The sequence below is a fragment of the Triticum dicoccoides genome, chromosome 4A (genome assembly GCF_002162155.2).
Source record: "Triticum dicoccoides isolate Atlit2015 ecotype Zavitan chromosome 4A, WEW_v2.0, whole genome shotgun sequence".
Classification (NCBI taxonomy): domain Eukaryota; kingdom Viridiplantae; phylum Streptophyta; class Magnoliopsida; order Poales; family Poaceae; genus Triticum; species Triticum dicoccoides.
In genome coordinates this window covers 113,918,691-113,939,550 of record NC_041386.1, presented here as the reverse complement: position 1 = coordinate 113,939,550, position 20,860 = coordinate 113,918,691, and the positions used below count along the sequence as shown (strand labels likewise).

The 20,860-nt window shown below is 44.6% G+C and overlaps 1 long non-coding RNA gene across 1 annotated transcript; it reads right to left on the bottom strand.

The window, feature by feature from the left end:
* Positions 1 to 14,016: 14,016 nt before the first annotated feature.
* Positions 14,017 to 15,109, bottom strand: LOC119288751. Its single transcript, XR_005141270.1, has 2 exons — positions 14,822 to 15,109; positions 14,017 to 14,247 (listed from the first exon to the last, which is right to left on the bottom strand). It is a non-coding gene; the product is annotated as an uncharacterized LOC119288751 (long non-coding RNA).
* Positions 15,110 to 20,860: the final 5,751 nt, after the last annotated feature.

Genomic DNA, 20,860 nt, shown 5'->3' with positions numbered 1-20,860 from the left:
TTTTAGTTTAGTCATACTTTATTTTAGTTTTTATAAAATATGACCTTAGCTCCTAAAATAAGGTTTCAGAACATCCCTCTACCATAAAAAGTTTGGTGGTCAATTAAACTAGTTTAACATTTGTTTATTATTTAAAATCATTTGAATAATTGTTTTGCTATGGTTTCATTCACTTTAGAGTATTTAATCATTTCATAAAAGTGTGGTTCCTCCACCATAATTGATTATGATTTAGTTGCTACAATTTTTGAACATTTTTGATTTGACTATTGGAAACTTTTAATGTTTGACTTTAACTAAAATTTGAATTTGGCTCGGATCTGAACTAACACGAGATTAGCAACAGTAATCGTGGTGACATGGCATCATTTGCAGAGGTTACTGTAGCTTGATTACCCGGGCGTCACACCTAGGCGCATGGGGGGCCCAAGGGGGGGCGCACCAGCCCACTGTGGGCTGGTTCCCCTCCCCACTTCAGCCCATGGGGCCCTCCGGGATGGGTGGCCCCACCGGTGGACCCCCGGGACCCATCCGGTGGTCCCGGTACAATACCGGTGGTCCCGAAACTTTCCCGATGGCCGAAACTACACTTCCTATATATAATTCTTCACCTCCGGACAATTCCGGAACTCCTCGTGACGTCCAGGATCTCATCCGGGACTCCGAACAACTTTCGGATTACTGCATACTCATATCTATACAACCCTAGCGTCACCGAACCTTAAGTGTGTAGACCCTACGGGTTCGGGAGACAAGCAGACATGACCGAGACGACTCTCTGGTCAATAAACAACAACGGGATCTGGATACCCATGTTGGCTCCCACATGCTCCTCGATGATCTCATCGGATGAACCACGATGTCGAGGACCTAATCAATCCCGTACTGAATTCCCTTTGTCAATCGGTACGTTACTTGCCCAATACCTTGTTCAGTCTCGTAACCGGCAAGTCACTTTACTCGTACCGTAATGCATGATCCCGTGATCAACCACTTGATCACATTGAGCTCATTATGATGATGCATTACCGAGTGGGCCCAGAGATACCTCTCCGTCATACGGAGTGACAAATCCCAGTCTCGATTCGTGCCAACCCAACAGACACTTTCGGAGATACCTGTAATGTACCTTTATAGTCACCCAGTTACGTTGTGACGTTTGGCACACCCAAGGCACTCCTACGGTATCCGGGAGTTGCACAATCTCATGGTCTAAGGAAATGATACTTGACATCCAGAAAAGCTACAGCAAACGAACTACACGATCTTTGTGCTATGCTTAGGTTTGGGTCTTGTCCATCACATCATTCTCCTAATGATGTGATCCCGTTATCAATGACATCCCCATGTCCATAGCCAGGAAACCATGACTATCTGTTGATCAACGAGCTAGTCAACTAGAGGCTCACTAGGGACACATTGTGGTCTATGTATTCACACATGTATTACGATTTCCGGATAATACAATTATAGCATGAATAATAGACAATTATCATGAACAAGGAAATATAATAATCATTTTATTATTGCCTCTAGGGCATATTTCCAATAGTCTCCCACTTGCACTAGAGTCAATCATTTAGTTACATTGTGATGAATCGAACACCCATGGAATTCTGGTGTTGATCATGTTTTGCTCTAGGGAGAGGTTTAGTCAACGGATCTGCTACATTCATGTCCGTATGTACTTTACAAATCTCTATGTCTCCATTTTGAACACTTTCACGAATGGAGTTGAAGCGACGCTTGATATGCCTGGTCTTCCTGTGAAACCTGGGCTCCTTGCAACTGCAATAGCTCCAGTGTTGTCACAAAAGAGAGTCATCGGGCCCAACGCATTGGGTATGACTCCTAGGTCGGTAATGAACTCCTTCACCCAGACTGCTTCGTGTGCTGCCTCCGAGGCTGCCATGTACTCCGCTTCACATGTAGATCCCGCCACAACGCTTTGCTTGCAACTGCACCAGCTTACTGCCCCACCATTCAAAATATACACATATCCGGTTTGTGACTTAGAGTCATCCAGATCTGTGTCGAAGCTAGCATCGACGTAACCCTTTACGACGAGCTCTTCGTCACCTCCATAAACGAGAAACATTTCCTTAGTCCTTTTCAGGTACTTCAGGATATTTTTGACCGCTGTCCAGTGTTCCATGCCGGGATTACTTTGGTACCTTCCTACCAAACTTACGGCAAGGTTTACATTAGGTCTGGTACACAGCATAGCATACATGATAGACCCTATGGCCGAGGCATAGGGGACGACACTCATCTTTTCTCTATCTTCTGTCGTGGTCGGGCATTGAGCCAAGCTCAATCTCGTACCTTGCAATAGAGGCAAGAACCCCTTCTTTGACTGATCCATTTTGAACTTCTTCAAAATCTTGTCAAGGTACGTACTCTGTGAAAGACCAATGAGGCGTCTCGATCTATCTCTATAGATCTTGATGCCTAATATATAAGCAGCTTCTCCAAGGTCCTTCATTGAAAAACACTTGTTCAAATAGGCCTTTATGCTTTCCAAGAATTCTATATCATTTCCCATCAACAGTATGTCATCCACATACAATATGAGAAATGCTACAGAGCTCCCACTCACTTTCTTGTAAATGCAGGCTTCTCCATAAGTCTGCATAAACCCAAACGCTTTGATCATCTCATCAAAGCGAATGTTCCAACTCCGAGATGCTTGCACCAGCCCATAAATCGAGCGTTGGAGCTTGCACACCTTGTCAGCATTCTTAGGATCGACAAAACCTTCCAGCTGCATCATATACAATTCTTCCTTAAGGATACCATTAAGGAATGCCGTTTTGACGTCCATTTGCCATATCTCATAATCATAGAATGCGACAATTGCTAACATGATTCAGACGGACTTCAGCTTCGCTACGGGTGAGAAAGTCTCATCGTAGTCAACCCCTTGAACTTGTCGATAACCCTTAGCGACAAGCCGAGCTTTATAGATGGTCACATTACCATCCACGTCTGTCTTCTTCTTAAAGATCCATTTATTTTCTATGGCTCACCGATCAACGGGCAAGTCAGTCAAAGTCCATACTTCGTTTTCATACATGGATCCTATCTCGGATTTCATGGCTTCCAGCCATTTGTCAGAATCCGGGCCCGCCATCGCTTCTTCATAGTTTGAAGGTTCACCGTTGTCTAACAACATGATTTCCAAGACAGGGTTGTCGTACCACTCTGGTGCGGAACGTGTCCTTGTGGACCTACGAAGTTCAGTAGCAACTTGATCTGAAGTTTCATGATCATCATCATCAACTTCCTCTCTAGTCGGTGCAGGCACCTCAGGAATATTTTCTTGAGCTGCGCCACTTACCGGTTCAAGAGGTAATACTTCATCAAGTTCTACCTTCCTCCCACTTATTTATTTCGAGAGAAACTCCTTCTCTAGAAAGGACCCATTCTTGGCAACAAAGATCTTGCCTTCGGATCTGAGGTAGAAGGTATACCCAACAGTTTCTCTAGGGTATCCTATGAAGACGCATTTTTCCGACTTGGGTTCGAGCTTTTCAGGTTGAAGTTTCTTGACATAAGCATCGCATCCCCAAACTTTTAGAAACGGCAACTTAGGTTTCTTCCCAAACCATAATTCATACGGTGTCGTCTCAATGGATTTTGATGGAGCCCTATTTAAAGTGAATGCGGCAGTCTCTAAAGCATAGCCCCAAAATGATAGCGGTAAATCGGTAAGAGACATCATAGATCGCACCATATCTAATAGAGTGCGATTACGACGTTCGGACACACCATTACGCTGAGGTGTTCCAGGCGGCGTGAGTTGTGAAACTATTCCACATTTTCTTAAGTGTGTGCCAAATTTGTGACTCAAGTATTCTCCCCCACGATCTGATCGCAAGAACTTGATTTTCCTGTCACGTTGATTCTCAACCTCACTCTGAAATTCCTTGAACTTTTCAAAGGTCTCAGACTTGTGTTTCATTAAGTAGACATACCCATATCTACTCAAGTCATCAGTGAGGGTGAGAACATAATGATAGCCACCGCGAGCCTCAACACTCATTGGACCGCACACATCAGTATGTATGATTTCCAATAAGTTGGTTGCTCGCTCCATTGTTCCTGAGAATGGAGTCTTGGTCATTTCACCCATGAGGCATGGTTCGCACGTGTCAAATGATTCGTAATCAAGAGACTCTAAAAGTCCATCTGCATGGAGCTTCTTCATGCGTTTGACACCTATGTGACCAAGGCGGCAGTGCCACAAGTATGTGGGACTATCATTATCAACCTTACATCTTTTGGTATTCACACTATGAATATGTGTAGCATTATGCTCGAGATTCATTAAGAATAAACCATTCACCATCGGAGCATGACCATAAAACATATCTCTCATATAAATAGAACAACCATTATTCTCGGATTTAAATGAGTAGCCATCTCGTATTAAACGAGATCCTGATACAATGTTCATGCTCAAAGCTGGCACTAAATAACAATTATTGAGGTTTAAAACTAATCCCGTAGGTAAATGTAGAGGTAGCGTGCCGACGGCGATCACATCGACCTTGGAACCATTCCCGACGCGCATCGTCACCTCGTCCTTCACTAGTCTCCGCTTATTCCGCAGCTCCTGCTTTGAGTTACAAATGTGAGCAAGCGCACCGGTATCAAATACCCAGGAGCTACTACGAGTACTGGTAAGGTACACATCAATTACATGTATATCACATATACCTTTTGTGATGCCGGCCTTCTTGTCTGCTAAGTATTTGGGGCAGTTCCGCTTCCAGTGACCACTTCCCTTGCAATAAAAGCACTCAGTCTCAGGCTTGGGTCCATTCTTTGGCTTCTTCTCGGCAGCTTGTTTACCGGGCGCGGCAACTCCCTTTCCGCCCTTCTTGAAGTTCTTCTTACCCTTGCCTTTCTTGAACTTAGTGGTTTTATTCACCATCAACACTTGATGTTCCTCTTTGACTTCTACCTTTGCTGATTTCAGCATTGCAAATACTTCATGAATGGTCTTTTCCATCCCTTGCATATTGAAGTTCATCACAAAGCTCTTGTAGCTTGGTGGAAGCGACTGAAGGATTCTGTCAATGATCGCGTCATCCGGGAGATTAACTCCCAGCTGAGTCAAGTGGTTATGCAACCCAGACATTTTGAGTATGTGCTCACTGACAGAACTATTTTCCTCCATCTTACATCTGAAGAACTTGTCGGAGACTTCATATCTCTCGACCCGGGCATGAGCTTGGAAAACCATTTTCAGCTCTTCGAACATCTCATATGCTCCGTGTCGCTCAAAACGCTTTTGGAGCCCTGGTTCTAAGCTGTAAAGCATGCCGCACTGAACGAGGGAGTAATCATCAGCACGTGTCTGCCAAGCGTTCATAACGTCTTGGTTCTGTGGGACGGGTGCGTCACCTAGCGGTGCTTCTAGGACATAATCTTTCTTGGCAGCTATGAGGATGATCCTCAGGTTCCGGACCCAGTTCGTATAGTTGCTGCCATCGTCTTTCAGCTTGGTTTTCTCTAGGAACGCGTTGAAGTTGAGGACAACGTTGGCCATTTGATCTACAAGACATATTGTAAAGATTTTAGACTAAGTTCATGATAATTAAGTTCATCTAATCAAATTATTCAATGAACTCCCACTTAGATAAACATCCCTCCAGTCATCTAAGTATAGCATGATCCGAGTTGACTAGGCCGTGTCCGATCATCACGTGAGACAGACTAGTCAACATGGGTGAACATCTTCATGTTGATCGTATCTTCTATACGACTCATGCTCGACCTTTCGGTCTTCTGTGTTCCGAGGCCATGTCTGTACATGCTAGGCTCGTCAAGTCAACCTAAGTGTATTGTGTGTGTAAATCTGTCTTACACCTGTTGTATGTGAACGTTAGAATCTATCACACCCGATGATCACGTGGTGCTTCGAAACAACGAACTGTCGCAACGGCGCACAGTTAGGGGGAACACTTTCTTGAAATTATTATGAGGGATCATCTTATTTACTACCGTCGTTCTAAGTAAACAAGATGCAAAAACATGATAAACATCACATGCAATCAAATAATAGTGACATGATATGGCCAATATCATATAGCTCCTTTGATCTCCATCTTGGGGCTCCATGATCATCTTGTCACCGGCATGACACCATGATCTCCATCATCGTGTCTCCATGAAGTTGCTCGCCAACTATTACTTCTACTACTATGGCTAACACGTTTAGCAATAAAGTAAAGTAATTTACATGGCGTTTCTGAATGACACGCAGGTCATACAAAAAATAAAGACAACTCCTATGGCTCCTGCCGGTTGTCATACTCATCGACATGCAAGTCGTGATTCCTATTACAAGAACATGATCAATCTCATACATCACATATATAATTCATCATTCATCACAACCTTTGTCCATATCACATCACAAAACACTTGCTGCAAAAACAAGTTAGATGTCCTCTAATTGTTGTTGCAAGTTTTCTACGTGGCTGCTATAGGTTTCTAGCAAGAACGTTTCTTACCTACGCCAAAACCACAACGTGAATTGCCAATTTCTATTTACCCTTCATAAGGACCCTGTTCATCGAATCCGATCCGACTAAAGTGGGAGAGACAGACACCCGCCAGCCACCTTATGCAACTAGTGCATGTCAGTCGGTGGAACCGGTCTCACGTAAGCGTACGTGTAAGGTTGGTCCGGGCCGCTTCATCCCACGATGCCCCCGAATCAATATAAGACTAATAACGGCAAGCAAATTGACAATATCGACGCCCACAACTACTTTGTGTTCTACTCGTGCATAGTAACTACGCATAGACCTAGCTCATGATGCCACTGTTGGGGAACGATGCAGAAACCAAAAAAATTTCCTACGTTTCACCAAGATCAATCTATGGAGTCAACTAGCAACGAGAGGAGAGTGCATCTACATACCCTTGTAGATCGCGAGCGGAAGCGTTCAAGAGAACGGGGATGATGGAGTCGTACTCGCCGTGATCCAAATCACCGATGACCAAGTGCCGAACGGACGGCACCTCCGCATTCAACACACGTACAGAGTGGATGACGTCTCCTCCTTCTTGATCCAGCAAGGGGGAAGGAGAGGTTGATGAAGATCCAGCAGCACGACGGCGTGGTGGTGGATGCAGCAGTGATCGCAGCAGGGCTTCGCCGAGCTTCTGCGAGAGGGAGAGGTGTAGCAGGGGAGAAGGAGGCGCCAAGACTTGAGGTGCGGCTGCCCTCCCTCCCCCCCTTTATATAGGCCCCCTAGGGGGGTGCGTCGGCCCTAGGAGATGGGATCTCCTAGAGGGCGGCGGCCAAGGGGGTGGAGTACCCCCCAAGGCAAGTGGAGGCGCCCCTCCCCTAGGGTTCCCAACCCTAGGCGCATGGGGGGCCCAGGAGGGGGGCGCACCAGCCCACTGTGGGCTGGTTCCCCTCCCCACTTCAGCCCATGGGGCCCTCCGGGATGGGTGGACCCCTGGGACCCATTCGATGGTCCCGGTACAATACCGGTGACCCCGAAACTTTCCCGATGGCCGAAACTACACTTCCTATATATAATTCTTCACCTCCGGACAATTCCGGAACTCCTCGTGACATCCAGGATCTCATCCAGGACTCCGAACAACTTTCGGATTACTGCATACTCATATCTATACAACCCTAGCGTCACCGAACCTTAAGTGTGTAGTCCCTACGGGTTCGGGAGACAAGCAGACATGACCGAGACGACTCTCTGGTCAATAACCAACAGCGGGATCTGGATACCCATGTTGGCTCCCACATGCTCCTCGATGATCTCATCGGATGAACCACGATGTCGAGGACCTAATCAATCCCGTACTGAATTCCCTTTGTCAATCGGTACGTTACTTGCCCGAGACTCGATCGTCGGTATCCCAATACCTTGTTCAGTCTCGTAACCGACAAGTCACTTTACTCGTACCGTATGCATGATCCCGTGATCAACCACTTGATCACATTGAGCTCATTATGATGATGCATTACCGAGTGGGCCTAGAGATACCTCTCCGTCATACGGAGTGACAAATCCCAGTCTCGATTCGTGCCAACCCAACAGACACTTTCAGAGATACCTGTAATGTACCTTTATAGTCACCCAGTTACGTTGTGACGTTTGGCACACCCAAGGCACTCCTACGGTATCCGGGAGTTGCACAATCTCATGGTCTAAGGAAATGATACTTGACATCCAGAAAAGCTACAGCAAACGAACTACACAATCTTTGTGCTATGCTTAGGTTTGGGTCTTGTCCATCACATCATTCTCCTAATGATGTGATCCCGTTATCAATGACATCCCCATGTCCATAGCCAGGAAAACATGACTATCTGTTAATCAACGAGCTAGTCAACTAGAGGCTCACTAGGGACACATCGTGGTCTATGTATTCACACATGTATTACGATTTCCGGATAATACAATTCTAGCATGAATAATAGAGAATTATCATGAACAAGGAAATATAATAATCATTTTATTATTGCCTCTAGGGCATATTTCCAACAATCATATCTACTATATGATTCATGCTCGAACTTTTGGTCTCAGTGTTCCGAGGCCATATCTGCATATGCTAGGCTCGTCAAGTTTAACCAGAGTATTCTGCGTGTGCAAAACTGGCTTGCACCCGTTGTATGTGAACGTAGAGCTTATCACACTCGATCACCACGTGGTGTCTCGGCACGATGAACTGTAACAATGGTGCATACTCAGGGAGAACACTTATACCTTGAAATTTAGTGAGAGATCATCTTATAATGCTACCGTCGTACTAAGCAAAATAAGATGCATAATGGGTAAACATCACATGCAATCAATATAAGTGATATGATATGGCCATGATCATCTTGTGCCTTTGATCTCCATCTCCAAAGCACCGTTATGATCACCATCGTCACCGGCTTGACACCTTGATCTCCATCGTAGCATCGTTGTCGTCTCGCCAACTATTGCTTCTACGACTATCGCTACCGCTTAGTGACAAAGTAAAGCAATTACATGGCGATTGCATTTCATACAATAAAGCGACAACCATATGGCTCCAGCTAGTTGCCGATAACTGTTACAAAACATGATCATCTCATACAACAATTTATATCATCACGTCTTGACCATATCACATCACAATATGCCCTGCAAAAACAAGTTAGACGTCCTCTACTTTGTTGTTGCAAGTTTTACGTGGCTACTACAGACTTGTAGCAAGAACCGTTCTTACCTATGCATCAAAAGCACAATGATTTTTCGTCAAGTGTGCTGTTTTAACCTTCAACAAGGACCGGGCGTAGTCAAACTCGATTCAACTAAAGCTGGAGAAACAGACACCCACTAGCCACATGTGTGCGAAGTACGTCGGTAGAACCAGTCTCATGAACGTGGTCATGTAATGTCGGTCTAGGCCGCTTCATCCAACAATACTGCTAAATCAAAGTAAGACATTGCTGGTAAGCAGTATGACTATTATCGCCCACAACTCTTTGTGTTCTACTCGTGCATATAACATCTACGCATAGACCTGGCTCGGATGCCAATGTTGGGGAACGTAGTATTTCAAAAAAAATTCTTACGATCACGCAAGATCTATCTAGGAGAAGCATAGCAATGAGCGGGGAGAGTGTGTCTACGTACCCTCGTAGACCGAAAGCGGAAGCGTTTAGTAACGCGGTTGATGTAGTCGAACGTCTTTGCGATCCAACCGATCAAGTACCGAACACACGACACCTCCGCGATCAGCACACGTTCAGCTCGATGACATCCCTCGAACTCTTGATCTAGTTGAGGCCGAGGGAGAGTTTCGTCAGCATGACGGCGTGGTGACGATGATGATGAAGTTACCAACGCAGGGCTTCGCCTAAGCACTACAACGATATGACCGAGGTGTGTAACTGTGGAGGGGGGCACCGCACACGGCTAAAAGATCAACTTGTGTGTTCTAGGTTGCCCCTGCCCCCGTATATAAAGGAGGGAGGGGGAGGCCGGCCGGTCCTAGGGGTGCGCCCAAGGAGAGGGAGTCCTACTAGGATTACCAATCCTAGTAGGATTCCTCCACAAGGAAGAGAGGGGGAAGGAAGGAGAGGGAGAGGGACTAGGGAAGGGGGGCGCCCGCCCCCTTCCCTTGTCCAATTCGGACTGCAAGGGGGGGGGGGGCTGCCCTGGCTGCCCTCCTCTCTCTCCAACAAGGCCCATGGTGGCCCATTAGTTCCCCTGGGGGGGGGGGTCCGGTAACCCCTCCGGCACTCCGTTTTTACGTGAAACTATCAGGAACACTACCGGTGTCCGAATAACTTGGTCCAATATATCAATCTTTATGTCTTGACCATTTCGAGACTCCTCGTCATGTCCGTGATATCATGTGGGACTCCGAACAACCTTTGGTCATCAAGTCACATAAACTCATAATACAAATCGTCATCGAACGTTAAGCGTGCGGACCCTACAGGTTCAAGAACTATATAGACATGACCAAGACACGTGTCCTGTCAATAACCAATAGCGGAACCTGGATTCCATATTGGCTCGTACATATTCTACGAAGATCTTTATCGGTCAAACTGCATAACAACATACGTTGTTCCCTTTGTCATCGGTATGTTACTTGCCCGAGATTCGATCGTCGGTATCATCATACCTAGTTCAATCTCATTATCGGCAAGTGTATTTACTCGTTCCGTAATGTATCATCACGTAACTAACTCATTAGTCACATTGCTTGCAAGGCTTATAGTGATGAGCATTACCGAGAGGGCCCAGAGATACCTCTCCGACATTCGGAGTGACAAATCCTAATCTATGCCAACTCAACAAACGCCATCGGAGACACCCGTAGAGCATCTTTATAATCACCCAGTTAGTTGTGACGTTTGCTAGCACACAAAGTGTTCCTCCAGTATTCGGGAGTTGCATAATCTCATAGTATGAGGAACATGTATAAGTCATGGAGAAAGCAATAGAAAAACTAAATGATCATTATGCCAAGCTAACTAATGGGTCTTGTCCATCACATCATTCTCTAATGATGTGATCCCGTTCATCAAATGACAACACATTTCTATGGCTAGGAAACTTAACCATCTTTGATTAACGAGCTAGTCAAGTAGAGGCACACTAGGGACACTCTGTTTGTGTATGTATCCACACATGTACTAAGTTTCCGGGTAATACAATTATAACATGAATAATAAACATTTATCATGATATAAGGAAATATAAATAACAACTTTATTATTGCCTCTAGGGCATATTTCCTTCAGACGCCGCTGCAGCGGGAGGAGGAGGAGGCGGCTGCTGGTGCTTGGCCGCCAGTTCTTCGTCCGAGCACGACGAGGGATCCTCCATCATCGGCTGCGAGTCGTTCATGCCTAGCGTGAGGTCGTGCCGCGTCGTCCTGCTGCTTGTGTTATGTGTCTTTGGCGCCTCCTTCCGGCTCGCTTGCGACATAGGCCAAAGCGGCCGGCGCCATGCCTGCATCGGCGTGTCCGGTGGCGTGGATTGGAGAGAGAAAGGGAGGGGTGGGATGGGTGGGTGGGCCCCTCTTGTTTGGATGACAGATGGGCCAGCAATCGCATGCAGCGGGCGGAGGTGGACGCGGAGGGCACAAACAACATCTGATGCAAAATGGGAATGGGTCGTTGCATTGGGCACTCAAGTTTAGAGCAACTCCAACATAGTGACTCATTTGGTCCGCTTGCATCTATCTGCGTCCGCCTGCCGAAAAATGAGTGCCCAACGCTGCAACTCATTCCCGTTTTGCGGCGTCGTCCACACTTGCGGACGAGCTCTGGTCTGGCTGCAGCGCATACAACCATACCCAGGCGCTCCTCCTCGTCACAAGGTGCTCTGGTCTGGTCTGGCTTGAGTGGGCGGTGTCGGGAGCACGCAAGCACGGGGCTCGATCAGACAGGGCTACGGGTGCGGGAGCTCGGGGCGACGGTGCGGGAGCTCGGAACAGTTCAAGGAAAGACTCACCCAACAAGTGTTCGACGGAATGTCGGAGCGGACATATCATCAAATGAGTCTGCCCTGTTGTGCGCACGGGTGGACCCAAATGAAAAAGCGGACACGAACAAGCGGATGGGCGATCCAAACAAACAAAAAACGGACAAACTGCACCTCTGTTTGGGTCGACCGGTTGAAGTTGATCTAATTCTTAGAAAAAAAATTGATCGAAGAATTAAAGCGCGTGAGTGGGGCAAAGCCAAAGGAAACTATGGGGAGGATTCAAGGGATACTTACGTGCAAATTGTTCATCTGACTTATATAGGGGTGAAAGACTACTCGACGCTTTCAAAGCAAGGCATTGCTTTGGAATACATTAAGATGGATAGCATCATAGGATTTTTTTTTGCGATACCTTAGGGATCAGAGTGATGATTAATAGGATAGTTTGGGGTATATGTATTTTATGTCAGAGGTGATTTTTTTTAGATTTATGAAAGACGAACAACTGCAAAAGCATTTGTCGATAATACTCCCTCTGTTCCTTGATATAAGGTATATAGATTTTTGAAAAAAAAATCCGAAATATAAGGTGTATTGTGTTGCATCACTCGTCTGGATAATGTTTTTAAGAATTTGATTACATTTCTTTATATTAGGCAAACTCCTCTATTTTCTCATGTCAATTAGTCAGGTGTAATCTTGCCCAAAACTTGGGAAATTTTCCCTCCACATATGTTCTTTAATTTCCGTACCAAAAACTATACACCATATATTAAGGAACGGAGGGAGTATTTTTATTAAATGGGCTCGAAGACGATCGGATATTGTCAACCACGGATTGGTGGATGATGCTTACGGAACTCCGCCGACACCTTATAAAAAAACAAAATCCTTGTATTTCGGGAGGGGGGTGGTCGCAAGGCTAAAACATATACAGAAAAGGGCACCAGAGCCCGTGGCTTGGTTATGCGATTGGGTCGCTTGAGCTGGATGGGCTTAGGATTAGGTTTAGAATAGTTTTGGGATTTCCTTTTTTTCTTGATTTTTTTTGCGGATTTCTTGATATTAAATTGAATGTGATTCAAAAATTAAATCATTTTAATTTGGAAATGTCTACAAAAATCCCAATAAATTCAATACAATAGTTATGACTTAAGAAAAAAATCTAGCCAAAATATGAAATAAAATACATATAATAATAATATTATAAAGCTTATTTTTGGAAATTATAAATATTCCCTACAAATAAATGTATGGTTCTAGCTAATCCCATATACATGAGTGAGTCATCTCCACTTAACATATTTAACTCGACATGCATGTCACTTCACCAAACAATTATGAATGATATAAGACCCACCTCAGGTCTTCAGCATGCAATAATGCGTGAAAAAAGCCACAATATTCAATCATGCATGAGAATTCATTTTTTATTTTTTATTCTACTTATATTCAATAAATATTGTTACACAACTATACATAATCAAATATATAAGTCTTATGTATGAACGCTAACAACAATGACGGTGAGGGGAATGCCAGTGCTTTCGCTTTGGCTAGTAGATTGGGTCAGGGTCTTTTAGTTATCGCAGGTGTGCCACTCGGGCCGATCGCGTCGCTTGTTCTTCAAGTTTGTCTTTCAGGCTTCGATCCTTCTCGAGTCCATCCATAGACATAGTCGATAGAGCTCTGACGTAGATTCCAAATGCCTTCTTGGGGTGATGAGGTTAGGGTTTCTCGTCGTGCGTGTACGACGGTGAAATTTGGTATCAGTTGTTTTAGATATATTTAACGGTTTAAAGACAATGTCTGTGGCTCCGGGGCGCTAGTCCTTAGGAGCATGTGCATGAAGACTTTCCGATTGTCATCGAGAAGATCAAGCTGGATTCGGTAGGGGAGCGGCAACAGTGGCGCGTCGGCCGCTATAGTGATCGATTCAATGTCTAGAGATCTCCATGTAGTATATGTTGGGAGTGGTTTGTATTTCTACTTTTTTTGGAAAACGAGGATTACTCCCGGCCTCTGCATCCGAAAAATGCGTGCGGCCATATTATTAAAAAAATTGAATAAAAACATAGTCTTGGATCCATTACAGCTCGCAAACGAAGCAAAAGGAGAAATAAAAATTCATTGCCACAGCCGGCAAGATAATAGGACAAGATCATTAAACGCTTATCCTATTATAAGACCACCATCCAAACCTAGTAACCAAAGGTTTCCTGGAGTCTGCAGGGGTGAGTAAGGACCACGTACAGATCCATGCCGTAGCTCTGAAAATAACCTGCAAGAAAGTTAAAATATGTTATCTGTTGAATATCATATCATTCCAGCAGTTTCATATAGCCCAAATAAACGCACATATTTCAATCCGAATACGAGCCGCAGTAATATGGTCTATTTCAGGTAGCCACGTCCTAAATAACGCTTCAATGCTCGCTGGAGGAATAATGCTATTGTTTTGTCATGATCACAAAAACAACATCATGCACTACCTACCCAACATCGCTTTATTAAATTATTTTTGGTAAGGATCACTTGCTCGTGGACAAATCACATGAAATTTTTGATACACAAGAGAACCTTAACTTTTCAAATATGTATCGATCTCGGGATTGTGCCAAAATTAATTAGATCCATATACATAGATTTGACCGTAAACACTCCGCTTCCAGAAAAAAAAACATTGACGATTCTAAGTTGTGTATTGTATTTCTAATGAATTTCTATAATATTCGTATTTTTTCAAGAAAAAGGACGTGGTAAGCTGCAATATGCACCTATGAGGCTGCATGGTCTTCAAAAAGTACGTCAGTCAATTATCACGGAGAAACACAAGCTTGAGCACCTGAACTTACTTGCATTGCGGGATTTGCCTCGTGGACGCATCGTAGACGCAGATTGGTTCAAAGGCAGTCACAGATCAGCATCGCAGAGCAGCTGAGGTGAATCGCAGGGCAATTCTCCTTTGGCACGCACGACGCGGCTGGCTAGCTGCACGCACTGATCGGCCTGGAGCTTCTTCACCTGGCCAACTCCTACCATCAGTACATGCATGCCTCCGTGCCAAAGGAGAAGCGCCCTGGGATTCACACGCCACACACATGGATATATTGCCTTGCCTGCCTGGCCCAAGTTTCTCTAAGTTCTTGCGCTCGTCGCCGATGAACATACCCTGTTCCTGAACCATGCTTATATACCGCGCGTTCGGCTTTGGGATATGGATCTCCGGATGGCATATGCTTCGAGGCCGATCGACTATTCCGGAGGAGCTGCCTTTCTTGCCGGTGGCCTCCCTATCGCTTCCCCGCTTTGGAGTGTGCTGCCGGAATAATGGTCCTCCTGGTATGGCTTTCCTGATCATCATTCAGTACAGGTATATACATTTTGCGGGTGCAAGCAAAACTTAGGTATATGTGGTGCGATGTTACAGCATAATAACAAAGTAGAAGTGTCTCAGAGCAGAGTAGCACCGACGAGTACTGATTGTATCACCGCAGCAGCGAAACGTTAACGCATTCGATGCTAGATATGAAGAGATTTTGTTCCTTGGATATCTCTAGCTTTCCTTTATTTTACCCGAGGTGTTGCTATTGAACTCACTGAGACATTCCACATGGAGCACAAGAATAACTGATTTATGCTTTGTCTTGGCCCTTGGCGAGCCACAAACGCAGATAGCAAACCTTCGTTCTTATTGTCTGATGGTACATTCCATTGCATCCTCTCTATTCGATCGAGCTCATGCAGCCACTAGCTTTTTTCTGACTGAACCACCGGGCATAAAAGGGGCAGAGCTCTCCGGCCAGACCAGGACGGGCTATCTGCCTAACTTGTTGCATGGAGCGACCGGGATTTGTGTTTGCTAGCAAATGAGTGTTAAACTTCTGTTAGTTCTACAGGGAAATATCTTTGGCTGTCAGGTGTATATACACTTGATACGAGAAAAATAATTTAGTAACTTAAAAAAAGTCAAAAAATCTAACACTTATTTGAAAAAAAACTTCTGTTGTACTCGTATAAAAAGTTTCGTGAAGGAAAAAAAAATTCTCATCAACATCAGGAAAAAATAAATACAAGGACAAAAAAAGTAAATAGTAACCTCTATATAATGTTATTTTTTTCAGCAACAATACCATGGAATTTTTTCCTTGGCCAAACTTTTTATCTATATCTATACCAATATAAAAAGATCCAAATGGGCAGATCCAAACCATCTCGACCGTCAAATCATGTTATCTAGCGGTTCAAGTCGCTTCAATGTTGAGCACCAAACACGTTTAACGCTCTAATTACCCACCAATGCCATTGATTATAAACATGTTTTGACTCAACGTTATCCCTTGAAATCTGCCATATAATTAATATCCTACCATTTCCACGAAAAAGTAATTGATATCTTACCAAATACCAACGTGCAACAGATATATCTTACCTAATATAACGTGTAACTAATATCCTACCTAATATAAACGTGCATTGCACGTACATTATTACTAGTACGAATAAAATAGAAGGTCAAATTTATTTCAAAACAAGTTTTGATTTTTTTACCTTCTTTCTAATTGCTTTTTTTCTTTGCATATAGGGTGTATATACACCCATGAACCAAATGTTCCCATCCGCTCGACATCACTTTTATTTGAACATCATAATTCAAGATGTATAGGTTTTATGCCAAATGCACCAAAGACGGCAATGCCGCCTTGGCCGCTAGAGCGGATGGGTGGCCCTCACGGTGGACGCTTCATTTATATCCGAAGATGGCAGCGCAAGTACTGGTATGATTTTACGGAACTCCGCCGGTGACGTTGTCTTTGCAGCCTGCCGCTATCTATTCAACTGCAATGATGCACATTAGCCCTCATCTTCCAATGGTCTAATGAACCGAATCCAATGGTCTAATGAACCAAATGTTCCCATCCGCTCGACATCACTTTTATTTGAACATCAGAAATCAAGATGTCTAGGTTTTATGCCAAATGCACCAAAGACGGCAATGCCGCCTTGGCCGCTAGAGCGGATGGGTGGACCTCGCGGTGGACGCTTCATTTATATCCAAAGATGGTAGTGCAAGCACTGGCATGATTTTACGGAACTCCGCTAGTGAGGTTGTCTTTGCAGGCTGCCGCTATCTATTCAATTGCAACGATGCACATTAGCCCTCACCTTCCAATGGTCTAATGAACCAAATATTATCGCATGCCTAAGATGTTGAAATATATTGCCCGCATCTCTCCATCAGTTTAAAGTTTTAGAGTAACCGAATGGTGCATGAATTCAATATGCGCTACATGTTGTATCAAATTCCAGCCTCGATTGGTCCAGCTACGGACACCTTCTCAAAATCGGAAGACTTCTCGAAATCCGTGAGTTTATCCTATAGAAAATTGACCGTGAATAAAATAGGCTTGCCGACTACCTAGCTAATTTTGGTAGATCCCATGGCCACAACTTTCGTTGGTTGTGCCATGCCTCTTGGTGCATTGCATGACTCGTGCGAGACAATTGTAACCCTATTATTGAGAAATAAAAAATCATTGCATTTACCGCAAAAAAAGCAAGGGGTGGTTGATTAAAGGAGTTGCTCCAGGAAACTCATTTAGATTACAACCTCAAGCCGCCTCAATGTTGAATCTAAGTAGGAGGTTCCTTTTTGTATGTCATGGAGATTCTGTAGGGCGGAATCAAGGAGAAACATAAATTCGTTTGTTTAGAACAACCTGCTTTATTATTCTTCAAAGATATTCGTAGTAACATGGATATAAAAGCCACTGGGTGGTAGATGAACCCACAAGCGAAAACCTGGATGAGAAGTTGCTGATTGCGCAAGGTTGTGAGCTCCTTTGTTCGAGCTCTTAGATTCATGTCAGAAGGCCGCCCACATGAACTAGGTCAACTTTCCCTTGATCTCCATCAATAGCGTGCTACAAAAACCCTAGGAAAGGATGCTCGAGGTTGTTGACAACTTGCAGGCAGTGTGAGGCGATGCAAACCTAGTGGGTACTGAGATCAGTGGCGAGAGCAAGTGCCTCCCAACGCGCCAACTCCTCCAGCGTCCTTGGACCAGAGCCCCCCCTCAAAAGAAACCGTCGAGGATCCCAAGAATAAATCTGCTTCGAACATGCAAACAACTCTGACGGCTTCGGTTCCTCCATTCTTCTTCGTCGTTGTGTCAACATTATTTGTTACACACTCGACGGTGGGGCTAACCAGCAAGGGTGGCTGGGGTCGAGCTCCTCTAGATAGGTTTGTTGGTGCTCTCTTCGGCAAGCTCAAGGCCTCGAATAAAATTATCCACAAAGATGTTTTCTGTTATTGGGCTCTTGTATTCACCATCGCAAATCACTCATCGTCGTGCGTACCAAATCGCCATAGTATTACCGGTACACAAGCCCATGATTTCATGCTCGCCATGACAGTAGACAACGAATCCTTGGCCACATTTTCCTAGACTGAACTCATGAACATCTTTGTCAACCAATGCCTAGACGCATCTCAAGAAGAATGTCGTCGTGAATGAACAAAAAGAGTGTTTTTTCCTTCTAATAATTGATGTCTGTTTTTTTAAGGAATAATAATTGTTTTTTTAGGGAAAGGGTTAATAGTTGATGTCTGCTTACTCTTGTTTTTTTGAGACAATTCGCGAAGCTTTTATTCAAACCGTCACCGCCATTACACATACGAAAGGCAGTCCATCGGGTTGGCCTAACCAGACACGGCGGCCAGCCCCTAACTTCAAAGCATGCTTCGCTAAATTGTAAGCCTCAACATTTGAGCTCCTAAATTCATGGACTAAATTACATGAAATAAAAGATGAAAATTGGTTCTTGATCTCCTGAATGATGGCTCCATAACTTGCACCACTTCCTTGGTGGACCTCCTGTACTACCCCTTGCAATTTGTTGCAATGTGCACCCGATCCTCGTGCAGATCCCCGGCTAGGGCTAGCCCTTCTCTAATCGCCAGAGTTTCAAGAGTTGCTGGATCGGTTATGTTGGTGAACACGCACACCGACGCACCAAGAAAAGTGCCATCATGGCTTCTGCAAATGGCTCCCACAGCTCCAAACTTGCTTCTCCCTCCTACGGCCCCATCAACATTGAGCTTCACATGGCTATCAGGAGGAGCCAACCATCCCGTCGGATGTGTCACTGTGGTCGACGGTATAGGTCTGCTCGTGGAAAGCACTTGTATATCTAACAAGTAAGATGACACAAATCCATGTATAGCGTGAGGTGTCTTGAATATACCTTCATAAATTGCCTTCCTTCGAGCTCCCCAGATGGCCCATAATGTCACTACAAACTTTATGAAATCATCCGACGAAAGTTCTGCCTTAATAGAAATCCACTCCCGAGCATCTTCCTCCTGGTGTACACTCAGTTGGTAGAGGATGCCTTCAGATGATAACGCCCAAGTGCTTCGAGATACCGGGGAATTCAGCAACGCATGTCTCCAAGTGTCATGAACTCCGCACAGCGTGCATGCTCCTATTGTGGCCATATTACGGTGATGCAAAACCTCGGCCGAAGGTACTGAGTGCTTTGCTAGCCTCCACATGAAAACCCTAAGATTCGAGGGCACCTCAAGTTTCCATAGTGAAAGCTACTCCTTACTCTCCCCGTGAGTATTCGATGATCCCTAATGATCCTCTAGCCATCTTTCTCTATTCATCTTGGTGCGGACCAACATACGGTAAGAGGAGCCCACTGTGAAATTCCCCCGAGGTTCTTCGCTCCACGCCCAGAAGTCGCCGACTCTCCTCGTGCATAAGGGAATTTGCAATATCGCTTCGGCATCAAATTGTGTGAAAATAGATCGTACTAGCTGTGTCCTCCATGAAGCCGTGGCTGGTTCGATCAGCTCCGAAACCAACTGAGGGGGATGCGCCACACGTGATGTAATGGGTCTCCTATAGCTATCCCTTGGTATCCAATTTTGGGACCAAATATTGGTAGTTTCACCATCCCCAATTCTCCTGACCAACCCTTGGGCCATAACATCTCTGCCATCTAGGATTGCACGCCATATCTGGGATGGGTTAAACCCCAACTCAGCATCCAACAGTGATACATGTGGAAAGTATTTTGATTTCAAAATCCTAGCACTGAGTGAATTAGGATGATTCAAAATTCTCCATGCTTGCCTTGATAAGAGAGTGATGACCCACAAGTATAGGGGATCTATCGTAGTCCTTTCGATAAGTAAGAGTGTCGAACCCAACGAGGAGCAGAAGGAAATGATAAACAATTTTCAGCAAGGTATTCTCTGCAAGCACTGAAATTATAGGTAATAGATAGTTTTGTGATAAGATAATTTGTAACGAGCAACAAGTAACAAAAGTAAATAAAGTGCAACAAGGTGGCCCAATCCTTTTTGTAGCAAAGGACAAGCCTGGACAAACTCTTATATAGAAGAAAGCGCTCCCGAGGACACATGAGAATTATCGTCAAGCTAGTTTTCGTCACGTTCATATGATTCACGTTCGGTACTTTGATAATTTGATATGTGGGTGGACCGGTGCTTGGGTGCTGTCCTTACTTGGACAAGCATCCCACTTATGATTAACTCCTATTGCAAGCATCCGCAACTACAAAAGAAGTATTAAGGTAAATCTAACCATAGCATGAAACATATGGATCTAAATAAGCCCCTTATGAAGCAACGCATAAACTAGGGTTTAAGCTTCTGTCACTCTAGCAACCCATCATGTACTTATTACTTCCCAATGCCTTCCTCTAGGCCCAAATAATGGTGAAGTGTCATGTAGTCGATGTTCACATAACACCACTAGAGGAGAGACAACATACATCTCCTCAAAATATCGAACGAATACCAAATTCACATGACTACTAATAGCAAGACTTTTCCCATGTCCTCAGGAACAAACGTAA